This window comes from Balaenoptera musculus, chromosome 8 (assembly GCF_009873245.2).
Source record: "Balaenoptera musculus isolate JJ_BM4_2016_0621 chromosome 8, mBalMus1.pri.v3, whole genome shotgun sequence".
NCBI lineage: Eukaryota > Metazoa > Chordata > Mammalia > Artiodactyla > Balaenopteridae > Balaenoptera > Balaenoptera musculus.
This window is the reverse complement of record NC_045792.1, coordinates 9,245,062-9,260,782: the sequence shown is the minus strand read 5'-3', so window position 1 is coordinate 9,260,782 and position 15,721 is coordinate 9,245,062. Positions and strand designations below refer to the sequence as shown.

At 42.3% G+C, this 15,721-nt stretch overlaps 1 pseudogene; it reads left to right on the top strand.

Annotated features, from left to right (window-relative positions):
- The first annotated feature begins 14,505 nt into the window (after positions 1-14,505).
- LOC118899463 lies at positions 14,506-15,415 on the top strand (annotated as a pseudogene).
- Positions 15,416-15,721: the final 306 nt, after the last annotated feature.

The window sequence follows — 15,721 nt, the reverse complement described above, 5'->3', positions numbered from 1 at the left end:
GGGTATGTCCCACTACTAACTCTTTGTGAAAATTCACAACATCATCATTATGTGCCTGTGTGTGTGTGTATGTATTGTGTTTTATTGTTAACAACAAAATGTGCAGAATCTCACTTTAGGAGACGTCTTATGCAGCATGGTGTGGGAGGATACAGACAGGAGGCTCTTTGAGTCTTGGCTGGGGTCCCAGTCTTTGGCCTCTCCATGGGCAGAATGCCTGTTAGGGTTTTCCCTTAGCAACAGGCCTGGAATGGTCTGCTCAGAACAGTGACACACCAGGCCACATGAAAACAAACTAAGGAGCAAGCATATGAAGGCCAAGAAATGCTCAAGTTCATCCAGCTCCCCAGTGACCTTTTCCACCTGAAGAAAAGTCCCTGATGTCACCACTCCCTGGGCAGTGGCTTTGGTGGACAGAGAGCTAAAAGGGAGTGAAAGTGACAGTGTCCCCCAAGCCCCAACACCCTCCCTTCTCCATGCTGGGAGTCAGAACTGCTGCCTTTGCTCAGTGCCCTTGTTTCTTAAACTCTTTCTCTCTTGGGAGTTCTTTTTTTTTTTTTTTTTATAAAGTGACATAGGGTTTTTTTTTTTTTTTTTAAAGCAATTCCTTTATTTTTATTATTTATTTATTTATTTTTGGCTGTGTTGGGTCTTCGTTTCTGTGCAAGGGCTTTCTCTAGTTGCGGCGAGCGGGGGCCACTCCTCATCGCGGTGTGCGGGCCTCTCACTATTGCGGCCTCTCTTGTTGCAGAGCACAAGCTCCAGACACGCAGGCTCAGTAGTTGTGGCTCACGGGCCCAGTTGCTCCGTGGCATGTGGGATCCTCCCAGACCAGGGCTCGAACCCGTGTCCCCTGCATCGGCAGGCGGATTCTCAACCACTGCGCCACCAGGGAAGCCCTCTCTTGGGAGTTCTTAGACTTAAAAACAAAAACAAAACAACAACAACAACAAAAAAACCTATTTGTAATGAAATAGCAGAAACACTAATTTCACAGTGCTAACACCTACATGTTGGGGGGGGATTGGCTTTTGGTACCAAAAGGTATCATTCCAAATCAAAGTTACTCTCTGGAGGTGAAAAAATACAAGAAAGTTAAGAGGACAGATTTTGCAGGTTGGTAACAAAGAGGAAAGGCTCCAAGAACCGGGTAGAGATGGGGTCTGCTGGGCACCTGTAGAGCAAAGACCACTCCCACCTCATGGGGTGCCAGGACCCCTCCAGAGCAGTGGTTTGGGGCTCAGCAGCCACCATACTCTGCCTTCACCTGTTCAAGAACAAGCGCTCCACATTCAGCCCCTTTCCGGGCATAGCTGGGGATGGTGCCTGTGAACACGTGTCTGTGGGGCATGCCAGGGACTCTTCATGAGGCTGGGGCATCACCCATCCAGACCAGGTTTTATCGTGCGCAAAGCCTAGCGCTCTCACTCCTCACCAGATGCTGGCCAGAGCCTTGCTGGAGGAGGGGGCCAGGTCTGCTTCAGTTGGCCTGGGCAGGGCAGCCCCTCAGGGAGCCCCTTACCCCTGGCCTCCTGCCAAGGGCTTGTCCTATCGCACTCGCCAAGAAAGGCATTTTTTGAAGCTGGCTCCACCCCTCCCTCCCAAACTGCCTGCAACCAGCTCGCTTCCTCACAGCAAAAGGATGGGCCATCAAGAAAGGTGCCTGGAGGCCGGGAGAGAGGCAGTGAAGAAACCGGAATACAAGCAGGACAGGAAGTGAGCCCCCAGCTGCCTGAGATGCAGGTGGGAAAGGGTCTGAGGAGGACAGAGAGGATGGGGGCTGCCAGAGACAGCAAAGCAGCAGCAGGGTGAAGAAGCTGCAGAGTCGGTAAGTCGTGAGCAGAGGGGAACCCCAAGAACACGTAAGGCCCAAGACAGGAGGCCTCAGGAGAACGGGGAACTGAAGTACAAAAAGGTGACCCCTACAAATGGGGGACTGAGGCACAAAGCGATGGGACCCTGAAGTGAATGAGGGCCCAAAGGGGGCCTGAAGCCCAAAGACACGGTGGAGGCAGACGCGTAAGAAGGGGAGGCTGAGAGCCCTGACACTGAGGTGTGAGAAGAGACGGGAGTTGGGGGAGCAAGGCCCGGGGCAGTGAGGGCCCAGAGCCCCAAGACCGGAGAGGCCGACGGGCGAGAGGCAGGGCATCCACCGGTGGGCCCCAAGGGGAGCCGCGCTCCGCCGTGATCAGCGGCTTCCAGGCTGCCTGGGCACGAGGGCCAGGTGCCCTGACGGGCGGCAGTGGCGCGGGAATCCCGGCCTGAGCGGGTGGCCGGGAGACACACTTCTTGTTTTAGAACATACCCAGGGTTATGGACGGGCACTTACTCAGCTTGCTGCCCCTGGTGTCCTTCTTGGCCAGGCCCTGGCCCGCCGGCCCTCTAGGGCTTTGCGCCTCCATTTTGCGGAAGACCCGAGGCGGCAGCGGGCGCGCTCTTCGTGCGCATGCTCCTCACACGGCGCCACAGCCGCCGGCTCCGCCGAGGCGGGTGTGCAGCTCGGCGGGCCTGGGGTCCCCAGGCTGCAGAGCAGAAGACGGACGAAGCTTTGTCTTTGTGGGACCGTCAGGGGCCAGGCCACAGGCAGCTGGTGGGCGGCCAACTGGGGGCTGCAGTGGGCCGGGGCGTGGGCTGCACGGCGCTTCCGGTGCTAGCCGCTGATTTGCCCCAGGGTGGCTTCCGTGCCGTCCATCTCGCGGTTGCTGCCGTAGGAGGCCTTGGCGGTGGCCCAGGCCACGCGTGCCCGCAGGCCCCACTCGTCTCCCGTGGCAGCCTCCGTGCGGTGACCCAGGCCCAGCCGGCCGCCCGGGGCTCTCAGGCTGCCCGTTCTCCAGCGGCCGCTTACTTCGGGGCCCAGCAGATGCCGGAGACCAGGGAACCCTCGCGCAGGACCTCGCAGGGGCCGCTAGCCGCCTGCTGCGCCCGCCGGGTCTTCAGAGACTCTCCGGAGAAGGTAAGAGTGAGGCTGCGCCTGTGCTCGGGCACAGGGCACAGGGCCTCCGGGCTGCCCCTGGGCTCCGGGAGGCTGCGGTGGCGCTAACCTTGGCCCGCGCGTCACGTCGAGCTGCGGCTGTAAAGCTGCGGCGGCGGCTGTGGGAGGAGTCGCGCGGGTGGAGCCGGCCGCTCTCGCTGCTGCGGCGCTCGCTCCCCAGATCAATATTATTCTTCGTAAGCAAATCAGCCGGGAAGAGGCATTTGAGTATAACAAAATTTCTTTTATCTACAATTTATTATTATTCCGTCAACCCCAGTATACATGGACTAGGGTTTCAGAGTTGGAAACACATAGCCGTGTGAGAAAGAAATTCAGCAACTAGAGTACAGAGTTTATACGAAGTTCTAAGAGCCAGTCAGAATTTGGCCTTGGGAGGAGTCCTGTGTAAAATATCACAGACTCCCATTGTTCTTACATGAACTTCAGCACTTTCTGAAGCATCAACATTTCTCAGATTGTTGTGTGCGTTGGTTGATTTCCAGAGTGTTGAAATCATTGTGTTTGTCAGTTTTGGCCAAGTTTATGGATGTTCTTGTGGAGAAGATTTGCTGACCTCACTCAACCATAAGTTCCACTGAAGAAGGTCCTTTTGATTTGACTTACCCATATTTTTCAGGAAATATAAACTGTGTTTGTAACTTACTTCTAATAATTTTTGGTGGAAAAATCCAAAGTTGTAGCAAATGAGTTTATATGTTACATGAAACAGGACCTATTGGGAAAACCAATAGTGACATTGTTTGCCAAAGAAGAAGCTAGAATATTCTCTTTTGAGAAGTGAGGTACAAAGATTACACAAATTTCAATGATTAACTGAGAATTAAAACACCCTGAAATCTTGTACTGCAAAGTTCATTCATATTTCTAACTTAGAATTTAACCCATTTGACAGATACATGTTTTGCCAGTTAGATCACACTTTGGCTGAAACATGTGGGGGAGAAATATTGTATCAGGGTTTATGTGCACAAACAATAGAAAGTGACTCTAATTCAGTGCTGTATGTCAATTATACCTCAATAAAACTAGAAAAAAAATGACTCTAGCTCTTTTAAATAGAAAAGAGTTAATATAAAGAAGATTGGGAATTCAGACAATTGGTTTGAAGTTCTAAAACCAGGGTTGGAGAACAGGCAGATGTGGCAGGTATCCGCATCTATAAGGCATCTTATAGACAGCTTGGTAGACAGAGGTTCTGCAAGGGTGGGGCAGGCCAAAAGGACTGGCAGCTGTGCTACCACTGACAAAGGATGCTCACCCAGTTCTGAGCAGTTGGCAACACCCACATCATGTAGTGTAGTTGTGGATGTGTTATTCTCTCAGTGTCAGGAGAGCAGAGCAGGTCAGTGATTCTGCTAGTCTAAGGTTTTGACTTGCGGCAAAGTGTTTAAGGGAACGGGCCGTCAAGTCAGACTTTCTGAAATTTAAACCCAGGTGGATTCTCCACTTTCTAATTGTGAAATTTTAGACAATTTATGTGACCTCTTTCACTGTTGATATCCTCATCTGTGAGATGAGAATAATTGTCTTTTGGCTTAAATGACTTACTACATGTAAAATGTTAGAACACTGCTTGGAACATAGAGTCTGATAAGTTTTTGTTCTTCTTCTCCTCATTCATATTCACCTGAATGTACAGCCTGAACCTGTTCCCTGCCTGCCTCCTGGACAGTTTTGTTTTATGTCTGTTTATGTGCCTCAAGTTAAAGTGCCCCAAACTGCAGTCAACATTTACTTGGTGATTCTCAGCACTGCTCCTCCTCTGGTCATCAGTTTCTAAGCTTTTTTCACTACCACCTAGGCAACAAACAAATTGTAAACATCTTCGTCTCACTCAACTTCTTCATCCAGTCTCCAAGTCCCAGAGAACTTATCTCCTTGAAATCCTGGTCTGGCCTTCCCTCTCAATTATACTGATTTGATAAGCTTCTCCTCATCTCATGTTTAGATTACTCTAATAGTTTCCAGCGTGAGTTCCTATGGAATCTTACCTCCCTGTCACCACACACACACACACACACACGCCTCTCTTTCTTGCAATATGGTTATAACTGTAAATTGTTAGATAAATATTGGCAGTTAGATTATTAAACACTATTTATAGATAGTACATAAAATGCTATTTTTGCTTTCGTTTCCTTTTTTGTTTTCCTTGAAGTGAATATTTTTAGGTGCTTTCATTTGCTTAATAGTCTATGGATTTCTGTGATTTATCCCTAACCTCATGCCCATTTGTACAGATCTCCTCTCAGAATGTACAGCTGTAGCTATATGATGTTAGCTGGTATTCTAAAAGTGTTATCTTCTTTAAGGTGTCTTTCCAAGAAATTTATGATCCACTCCAGTGACAACAGGATGCCCTCTTACTTTGTTGAAGATTTAACATCTTGAGATCCCCCTTCACCATCTTTCAGGGGATACTCTTCACCTCTTACCTATGTTAGGTCACTATACCTATGTTAGGTCCCCTATTCTCTGGATCCTATATCTTCCTGTTTCTTGGTTTCCTTCTTCATTTTTTAAAATGAATTTTATTTTTTAGAACAGTTTTAGATTTATAGAAAAATTGAGAACACAGTACAGAGAATTACCATATATCCCACATTCTGTTTCTCCTATTATTAACACCTTGCAGTACATTTGTTACAATTAATAAACCAATATTGTTATGTTATCAATAACTAAAATCCATACTTTATACAGATTTCCTTAGTATTTACCTAATGTCCTTTTTTTTTAACATCTTTACTGGAGTATAATTGCTTTACAATGGTGTGTTAGTTTCTGCTTTATAACAAAGTGAATCAGTTATACATATACATATGTTCCCACATCTCTTCCCTCTTGCATCTCCCTACCTCCCACCCTCCCTATCCCACCCCTCTAGGTGGTCACAAAGCACCGAGCTGATCTCCCTGTGCTATGCAGCTGCTTCCCACTAGCTATCTATTTTACGTTTGGTAGTGTATATATGTCCATGCCACTCTCTCACTTTGTCACAGCTTACCCTTCTCCCTCCCCATATCCTCAAGTCCATTCTCTAGTAGGTCTGTGTCTTTATTCCCGTCTTGCCACTAGGTTCTTCATGACCCCCCTTTTTTTTCTTTTTTATTCCATATATATGTGTTAGCATATGGTATTTGTTTTTCTCTTTCTGACTTACTTCACTCTGTATGACAGACTCTAGGTCCATCCACCTCACTACAAATAACTCAATTTCGTTTCTTTTTATGGCTGAGTAAGATTCCATTGTATATATGTGCCACATCTTCTTTATCCATTCATCTGTTGATGGACACTTATGTTGCTTCCATGTCCTGGCTATTGTAAATAGAGCTGCAGTGAACATTTTGGTACATGACTCTTTTTGAATTATGGTTTTCTCAGGGTATATGCCCAGTAGTGGGATTGCTGGGTCATATGGTAGTTCCATTTTTAGTTTTTTAAGGAACCTCCATACTGTTCTCCATAGTGGCTGTATCAATTTACATTCCCACCAACAGCGCAAGAGGGTTCCCTTTTCTCCACACCCTCTCCAGCATTTATTGTTTCTAGATTTTTTGATGATGGCCATTCTGACCGGTGTGAGATGATATCTCATTGTCGTTTTGATTTGCATTTCTCTAATGATTAATGATGTTGAGCATTGTTTCATGTATTTGTTGGCAATCTGTATATCTTCTTTCGAGAAATGTCTGTTTAGGTCTTCTGCCCATTATTGGATTGGGTTGTTTGTTTTTTTGATATTGAGCTGCATGATCTGCTTGTAAATTTTGGAGATTAATCCTTTGTCAGTTGCTTCATTTGCAAATATTTTCTCCCATTCTGAGGGTTGTCTTTTCGTCTTGCTTATGGTTTTCTTTGCTATGCAAAAGCTTTTAAGTTTCATTAAGTCTTATTTGTTTATTTGTGTTTTTATTTCCATTTCTCTAGGAGGTGGGTCAAAAAGGATCTTGCTGTGATTTATGTCATAGAGTGTTCTGCCTATGTTTTCCTCTAAGAGTTTTATAGTGTCTGGCCTTACATTTAGGTCTTTAATCCATTTTGAGTTTGTTTTTGTGTATGGTGTTAGGGAGTGTTCTAATTTCATACTTTGACATGTACCTGTCCAGTTTTCCCAGCACCACTTATTGAAGAGGCTGTCTTTTCTCCACTGTATATGCTTGCCTCCTTTATCAAAGATAAGGTGACCATATGTGCGTGGGTTTATCTCTGGGCTTTCTATCCTGTTCCATTGATCTGTATTTCTGTTTTTGTGCCAGTACCATACTGTCTTGATTACTGTAGCTTTGTAGTATAGTCTGAAGTCAGGGAGCCTGATTCCTCCAGCTCCGTTTTTCATTCTCAAGATTGCTTTGGCTATTCGGTGTCACTGTTTTGGGGAAATGGACATGCTAACAACATCAAATCTTCCAGTACTAATTTCTCCTTTATTCTGTTAATGTTGTAAATTATATTGAATCTACAAACATGGTGTATCTCTCATTATTTATATCCTCTTTTATTTCTCAGAGCAAGGTTTTGAAGTTTTCAGTTTAGAAGTTTGCACATCAGTCATTAAATTTATTTCTAATGATTTTAGTTTGATGCTATTTAAATGGAATTTTTATTAATTTCGTTTTCCAAATTTTTGTTGCTAGCATTTAGAAATGCAGTTGGTTTATGTTTAATGACCTTATATCATGAGACCTTGCTATATCTGTTTATTAGTTCTAGTATTTTTGTTTTGTGGTTTTTCTATATTAATGATCATATTTTCTATGAATAATGCTAATTTATCTTTGTTTTCAGTTTGCTGGCATCTTATTTCATTTTTGTTTCTTATTTCAATAGCTAGGCTCTTTACCACATACAGAGAAAAGAGGACAATCTTAGGTTATTCCCAATCTTACAGGGAAAGCATTCAGTCTTTACCATTAATTACAATGTTAGATGTATCAATAGAATTTTTATAAATGCCCTTTGCTACATTGAGAAAATCTCTTTTATTCCTATTTTTCTGAGATTTTTATGATAAATGGATGTTTAATTTTACCATATGCTCTTTCAGTGTCTACTTATCTGATCATACTATTTGCTCCTTTATTCTGTTAATGTTGTAAATTATATTGAATGATTTTCAGAGGTGTAACCAATCTTGATTTCCTGTGATGAACTGCACTTAATCATAAAGCATTATCCTTTTTATAGAACACTATATTAGATTAGTAATATTTTATAAATAATTTTTGCACTTACGTTTACAGGGGACATTTTTTCTTTTAATTCTTTGGCCTCATAAAATGTGTTTGGAAAATGTTTTTTCTTTATCTGTTTTCTGAAAGAATTTGCATAAAATTGATATTATTTCTTCCTTATATGTTTGATAGAATTAACCAGTGAAGCCATTAGGGTGAAGATGTGAGCACATGTGTGTGTGAAGGATGACCTACTTATTCAATTTATTTAATAGATAAAGGATACTTCATGTAATCTATTTTGACCTAGTAATTCTTTACACTCTTCCAGCTTTTCAATCTTATAAGAAAAAAATCTATATTTTATATGACAGCATAGTTATTTCCAACAAGATGGTTGGCTTGAATAAACTAGTCCACCATATTTCCACTAATAGTCCTAGTAATCTTTTGAATATTTACTTTCTCTGAAATAACACAGATCTAAATGACAGGACTTCCTTGGTGGCACAGTGGTTAAGCATCCACCTGCCAATGCAGGGGACATGGATTCGAGCCCTGGTCTGGGAAGATCCCACATGCCACAGACCAACTAAGCCCATGTGCCACAACTACTGAGACTGCGCTCTAGAGCCCGCGAGCCACAACTACTGAGCCCATGTGCCACAGCTACTGAAGCCTGTGCACCTAGAGCCCATGCTCCACAACAAGAGAAGCCACCGCAATGAGAAGCATGCGCACCGCAACGAAGAGTAACCCCTGCTCGCCACAACTAGAGAAAGCCTGTGTGCAGCAATGAAGACCCAACACAGCCAAAAATAAATTTAAAAATAAATTTAAAAAAAATCTAAATGATGAACAATGGTGTTTTTAACAAACTAGAACTAAAAAAAATGTTTCTGAGTTCACTGATAAGTGAACCATATTGAAGTCAAAACAACTGTTTGAAATATACAGACATTTTAACTTTTATTGGAGTATAGTTGATTAACAGCCAAGTGATCAGTTACACGTATACATATATTTATTCTTTTTCAGATTCTTTTCCCATATAGGTTATTATATTGACTAGAGTTCCCTGTTCTATACAATAGGTCCTTGTTGGGTTATCTATTTTTATTTATTTATTTTTTTAAATAGACTAGTGAATTACATTGATTTTCATATTTTTTAAAAAAATTTATTTATTCATTTTATTTTTGGCTGTGTTGGGTCTTCATTGGTATGCACGGGCTTTCTCTAGTTGCGGTGAGTGGGGGCTACTCTTTGTTGCGGTGCGCGGGCTTCTCATTGTGTTGGCTTCTCTTGTTGCGGAGCATGGGCTCTAGGCGCGCGGGCTTCAGTAGTTGTGGCACGTGGGCTCAGTAGTTGTGGCTCGCGGGCTCTAGAGCACAGGCTCAGTAGTTGTGGCGCACGGGCTTAGTTGGTCTGTGGCATGTGGGATCTTCCCAGACCAGGGCTCGAACCCGTGTCCCCTGCATTGGCAGGTGGATTTTTAACCACTGCGCCACCAGGGAAGCCCTCTATTTTATATATAGTAGTTGTGTGTATATTAATCCCAAACTCCTAATTTATTGCCACCCCCCCACGTTTCCCCTTTGGTAATCATAAGTTTGTTTTCCAAATCTGTGAGTTTGTTTCTGTTTTGTAAATAGGTTCATTTATATCATTTTAAAAATTAGATTCCACATATGAGTGATATCATATGATATTTGTCTTTCTCTGTCTGACTTACTTCACTTAGTATGATAATCTTTAGGTTCATCCATGTTGCTGCAAATGGCATGTTCATGCATGGCTGAGTAATATTCCATTGTATATATGTACCACATCTTCTTTATCCATTCCTCTGTCAATGGACATTTAGGTTGCTTCCATGTCTTGGCTATTGTAAATAGTGTTGCAGTGAACATTGGGGTGCATGTATTTTTTCGAATTATGGTTTTCTCTGGTTATATGCCCCAGGTGTTATTTTTGAGAAGACTTTCAGGAAGCCAGAAAAAATGACAGCTGCCTAGATCTGCACCTCCCAATATTTCTGGTAAAAGCAATACAGAAGAATAAGATGAACAAATAAAAATCCGTAAAAATAATATCCACAGCATAATCCAAAGACAAAAAATGCCCGAACTTCAAAATAACTATAAATTAAGAAAGAAAAACTCCAAATCCCAGGAAGCAATCTCTCTCACTCCTGCTCTAGAGACCTCAAGCTTTTGCAATGAGCAAGAGCAGGTGGAAAAAACTTAGGTAAGAGAGAAGAGTTGTGATTGTGATGTATCTAATTTGATCCAAAACCACAGTCAGAAAGAGTTAAGTTCACACTAAATGTGAAAAAGAAGAATCTGTCTCGAGAGATGAGAGTGAAGATATACAGGAAGGGAAGGGAAAGGATATGCAATTTGAAGTGTCACCTCTTGGTACCTTGAGAGAAGAAAAAAAATTATAATTATAAAAGTATATGTGTGGAGTAAAGAAATAAAGACACTAATAACAGAGAGGTCAAATACAGAATAAAATTTGTGTTGTAACGGTTTTAAAAATAAAATCTTAAAGACTAGAACAAGGAAAAGAAGAAAAATAGGCAAAATCAAGCAAGGAGTGAGATTCTTCACTGGGTTGGTCTCTTTCCAGTCCCTTCCTGAGAATGATATTCTCTTGAAATCTCACCCAGAGTTAAGCAATTGAGGGTGAGATCATTTTCTTGGCATCAGTCATGTTTGAAAGGTGCATCTCTTTTAACAGAATACTGAAATTAAAAGTATAGGCATTGAGCAGTATATATTGAGTCTTTTCCTTTCTCTTTATTTCTTCTCCTCATTTTGGACTATAAAAGCTCAAAATACCTGTTGGGTAGTCTTGGGTGAAGGGTGATAATGTTGATGCCTGCCACATGTTGACACTGGAAGTTACAAAAGTAGGTACCTAGATAAGAGCTACTCAATTTCATGTGATCTGAGTATATGGAAAACGGCGGTGGAGCCCCACAGAACAAGCTAGTCCTATATGGTCTCATGGTAAGCCATTTTCCCCTTGAGTTATACCCCAACTCTTAGTAAGGTCCATTTTGAAATTTCAGCTAAAATAAGATCAAGCAAAGGAGTGATCTTTTCATTGCATGAGTCAGAGTAATAAAGGTGGAGATACATATTCATGAGGAACAGAGTAGAGTCTTCTGTTCTACACAAGGAGAAAGTCTGTCCGAGAAAAAAGCCAGGTAGAACCAAGCATATTCAAGTAATTGAAAGAAAGAGACACAACCCTCTGGATTCCTTGGATCCATTCAAACCTGAAGCAAAATGCATCCCTGGACTTGCCAGTTAAGTGAACTTTTTTGTTTGTCTCAGTATCATTTCACTTACATGACAAGTAATTATTTATTATAATGAAAAGGTTTTTAATTAATACATGTCACTACTGTACCTTGTACAAATTTCTACGATAGTAATTACTCCAGTTTTTCTGTATAGCATTGTAAGAGAAATTAATTTTAAGAAAGATCTATGTTTAAATCCTGGCTCTGCCATTAGTTGTTATGACTTTGGCAAATTTTTTTTTAACGTTAGCTTTGGTTTCTTCATATGTAAAACAGAAATACTTTTCTCAGATAGTTCTGAAGATTATAAAGGATAAGTTAATGAAAGAGTTCAGTATTGTAGCTAGAGCCAGATATCTATAAATTGTGCAGTTCTCACTTTCTTTTGTTGCTTCTCTAATTAGAATGAGAGAACCAAGGGGCGGGATCTGCATTTTATTCCTTTTTGTATTCAGAGTACCTTGCAGCTTAAATCCACCAAGACCATTATTTACTCTAGAGAAAACAGGGTTGTGAAGGAAAAGTAATCAGCGTATTTTACTCCTTAGATGTGCAAAGCATTTACATCCTCATAATCATGTAAACAGTGAATATTAATGGAACTTTAAAAATTAACTGTACTGGGAAGATGAAGACCTTAGGAAGTATATTTGTGGTGGTAGAAGGTGAAAATTGGCTAGATTTAGTTTCCCAGACTTAAAGTCAATTGACAAGACATAATAGTGAAAAATCAAGAAACAACTGCATGTTATTTAGAAATATAAAGACCAAAACAAAAAAAGAAAAAATAGAAAGACCTGTTAATAGCATCAATAAAAATAAATAAGATTGACTTCTTGCCCTCTAGGAGTTTACAGTTTAAATGAAGGTAACCCATGTAAACTCATTGTATATAAATGGGAGAAGATAAATGCAGAAGATGCTTCAGCAGCACACAGAGAAGGCACTTTAGGTTCCGGGAGTAGAGACAGGAGAAGAGGTCAGAATAGATGTTCTATCAGAAATGATGACAGAACAAGTCTCGGAGAATGAGTAAGAGGTATCCAAGTGAGAATAAGGGAGAAGGCATTTCAGGCAGATGAAATGACATGAAGCCAAGAAATCATCAAAATGCATGAGAAGTACTACTAGAGAGTAAAATTCAAGAAGTAGACACATGGGATAAAAAGTTGTGGACACCAAATTTGGGGAGCAGACCCCAGAAGGCTCTTTCTGAGGGATTTGCACCTGTGTTGAGAGAGAAGCTGAGAGAAGCTAAACAAGGGAATACAGCATTTTCACAAGTAATTCCATATAAAGTGTGTGAAGAATAGATTTCCAGAGAAGATAGATGTGGCAGGCAAAATTCTGAAACGTGACCCGCCCCCCAATGTCTTTTCCTCTTGTATAATCCCCTCTTATTTGAATGTGGAAGGAACCATATATATAATGATATATCACTTTAGGGATTATGCATGTTTTATGGTACAGTTGACCTTAAATTAGGGAGATTATCAGGGCAGGCCTAATGTAATCACATGAGCATATTAAAACCAGAGAGTTTTTCTCAAGCTAGTGGCAGAAGGGGAAGTCGGAGAGATTCAAAGCACAGCAAGGATTCTCCATTTACTGCCAGGTTGAAGACAAGAGGGCCACATGATAAGGAATGCAGGCAACCTCTAGAAGCTGAGAGTGACCCCCAGCTGACAGCCAGCAAGGGAATGGAGCTCTCAGTTCTACAACTACAGGAACTGAGTTCTTCCAACAACCTGAATGAGTTTGGAAACAGATTCTTCCCCCAGAGCCTCCAGAAGGGAATGCAGCCCTGCCCACACCCTGATTTCGGCCTGGGCAGAGAATCCAGCCATGTCATTCCATACCAGACTTCTAATTTACAGAACTATGACTAGTAAGTGGGTGTTCTTTTAAGCCACTAAGTTTATGATAATTTATTACACATCAATAAATTCTTAATGTGAACTGATAGTTGGAGAAGAACACTGAGTCCCAAATGTACCAGTATCAACTTACTAACAAAAGATGTAAACACAGGCTCAGTAATTTCTTCCCTAAGGAGCCTGATCAAACTTTGATCCTAAATGAGCCTCATTTTCCAAGCTTCCAAACAAGTTGCTGAGATCCACAGAGAATATGATGCATTCACACTATTAGCCCGCTGATGGTTTGGAGACATAAAGCTGATGCATTTGCCTTGCCCTGAAGACATATGCGAATCTACAGACAGAAGGGATGTTGCCTCCTCCTTTGTCAAAACCTCTGTCTCCTTCGGGCCAGTGAAGGGAAAAGAGTACATAAGGCCTGGTAGTAGTGAAGTCTCCAGGTTGAAGGAAGTTGGGTGGCGAGTCTTCTCTGTTCTGATGTTTTCATTCCCACCGCTACAGCAGTGGAGAGATGTGGGAGGCCACCTGCCCTTCTTAAACAATCCATTGTGATTTTGAGGTAAGATTGGATAAAGGGAATGGGTGGGAGGAATGCAGGATCATAGGGGACACTCTCAGTACTTTTGCTAAGCCTGGTGCTGAGTTTCTGAAAGGTAGGAGAAAGAGAATAGGTTGAACAGTGGGCACAGTGGGGATCACAGTGACCTCACTGTCCCAAGCTTCAGGAATTTCCATAGGAAGGCGTCCCAGGTACCACTCTGGACTCCTTTCCTCTCTTGCTGTATGGCCTTGGCCAGCTACTCATCTCTTCAAGATATTGTTTCCTTATCTCTCAAATGTGAACATCACTTTGGACCCCTGCTGAAAGACTTTATCCTGGATCATGTCAGCCCAAGGGAGGTGAGGAGTTGCAGCTGAGATTTGAAAACATGGAAGGAAAGGACAGATGAGAGAAGAAAGTTGAAAGATACGGAGTCGTCACTCTGGCTCTTCTAGAGTGCTGTCCCAACAGTCACACTTGAGCCACCATGGAACAAGTCCTCGGTCTAGAAAGAAAGGATTTCAGTCTCTTCTTGATGTGACATTGTTTTCTCATTTCCTCACAGATCACACCCCTGCCAATAATGTCTGTGGAAAATGACTCAGTTCATCCTGATAGGACTTACAGACCAAAGTCAACTCCAGATACCCCTCTTCTTCCTCTTCTTATTGAACTATATGGTCACTGTGGTAGGGAATTAGAGCTTAATTAATCAGATATGCCTGAACTTTCATCTTCACACTCCCATGTATTTTTTGGTCTTCAACCTATCCTTCATAGATCTCTGCCACTCCTTGGTCATTACGCCTAAACTGCTGATGAGCTTTGTGTCAGAGAACATCATCTCCTTTGCAGGATGCATGACTCTGCTGGGTTTTTCTTTTCTGTTTCTTTGTCCATTCTGAATGCTATGTGTTGACAGCCATGGCCTATGATCGGTATGTGTCCATCTGTAAGCCCCTTTTGTACACAGTCACCATGTCCCCTCAGGTCTCTTCTTTGCTGATGTTTGGTTCATATGTAATGGCGTTTGCCGGTGCCATGGCCCACACAGGGCACATGGTCAGATTATCCTTTTGTGATTCCAGCATCATCAACCATTACATGTGTGACATCTTCCCCCTCCTCCAGCTGTCCTGCAGCAGCACTGATGCCAGTGAGCCAGTGGATTCCATTATTGTGAGCACAGTTGTAATAATATGTAGTTCATTATTTTTGTTTCTTATGCTTTGATCCTCTCCAATATCCTCCACATCTCATCAGCTCAGGGTTGGTCCAAAGCCCTCAGTACTTGTGACTCCCACGTAATAACTGTTTGCCCTCTTCTATGGTTCTGGGTTGTTCACACATCTCAAGACCTTTTCTGATGGTTCTGTGGGCCAGGGGAAGTTCTTCTCAGTATTTCATACCAAAATAGTCCCCATGTTAAACCCCCTCATCTATAGTCTAAGGAACAAGGATGTCAGACTTGCTCTGAAGAAAACCCTAAAGAGAGTTGCGAACTAAGCAGAACCAATATTGCTGGGTTGTTGGGTGTGTGTGTGTGTGTATATGTGTGAATGTGTTTTCCCATAATTTTCTTCAGAACAAGGTTTTTGCCTTAGATCCTTTTTTCTGTCTAATCATGCCATTTAAACATGCAAATATTATTGAGTCTCATGATTGTTCTCAGTTCCATGCTTACTCAGTGAATGAGCTTTATTCTTAACAGTGGGCTCCAGAGACTCAGCTTGATTCCTACTCCTTTTCACACCACCTCCCACTTTGCCTCTTTCCGTGTACTTTTCATACATCAGCATGAATGTGGTCTGA